The sequence below is a fragment of the Cucurbita pepo genome, chromosome 10 (assembly GCF_057944985.1).
Source record: "Cucurbita pepo subsp. pepo isolate OVF chromosome 10, ASM5794498v1, whole genome shotgun sequence".
NCBI lineage: Eukaryota > Viridiplantae > Streptophyta > Magnoliopsida > Cucurbitales > Cucurbitaceae > Cucurbita > Cucurbita pepo.
Genome location: NC_141807.1, coordinates 12,138,802 through 12,140,000, shown reverse-complemented (window position 1 = coordinate 12,140,000; position 1,199 = coordinate 12,138,802).

Genomic DNA, 1,199 nt, shown 5'->3' with positions numbered 1-1,199 from the left:
TCTCAAGTTACAACCTAAGATCTATGACCATATTATGTTAACTGTTCGTATTTCGTTCATTCTATCGGTATGCTCCCAGGTACCTGTAATTGTGATCTGTTTGCCAGAACTCAGGGGTCTTTCTGTGGAAACCTTCACGAACAATCATCGTTTTTTGATGGTTTTTCCGCTTTTCACAGCAGCTCTTTCCGCTTTTCACAGCAGCTCTTTCCACACCTCCGGATATCTGGTGCCAAATCGTCGCCCGTTTCCTTATTTCTTTGATAATCGAGTTGGCTATCTTTGTGGCATCGATTGTACAAATTCGTGAAGAGGGCTGGACGAGTGGAATGAGGGAAAGCGGCTCGATCGACAAATAAAGAAGAGGGGAACCCCTAGAACCTGGCAAAGTCACTATCAATTCATTCCCGAGCAATTCTCAACACCAACGCGATTCATTCCCCTAAAGATTCTAACACACAGAGGACTCCTTACCTTAGGAGCGGGATAAGTGAGACAGCCCCGCGCCGGTGAAGAACTCAAGCAAAGCAGGAGCGAAAGCCACTCGACCAAGAGGGAGAGGAGCGAGGGCATTGTTATATTCCATCAAGAGAAAGGAGGCAGACTGGTAAGAAGGCCGGGGGAGCGAACCGAAAAGCTCAGCTTTGCGGAACGGACCAATCTTCCGTACCCTTACTCTCGATAAAAAAAGCCTGCGGGAAGCGCGAAGAGCTAAGCCACTAATGTCGTGGCGAAGGTTATACCTCAGAAAGTCAGCGAAGCTAAGGTTTCGTATGTCTTTTTATATCCTTTCGATCGAGCGACAACTGATAAGGAAGGCCGGCCGGCATTCCCCTGTTCAATCAGTCAGTGATAGGGAGGAGAGAGAGAAGGTTGCAGAAGTGCTTCTAGATCTCATGGAATAAGGCAGAATTTTGAACTCAACTTTACTGCTTGAACATACATAGAAAACAAAGAATTATGGAGATGAAATCCTGATTACATTACCGCAGGCCAAAATGGGATTTAGAAGAGCAAGAGAAAAGAAGCGTTGAGATAATATACATACTTGCATCCTTCATCTACTGATACTGAAAAAGGGGGCTGATCACCTTCAGAGATTTTGAGGCAGAATTGGCATACAGAATTCTTAAGGATTGAGCTGGCAAAAGAGATTCTCCTCCTTTTTGGGGCTGGAAGATAATCTTTCTCTTAGTTGT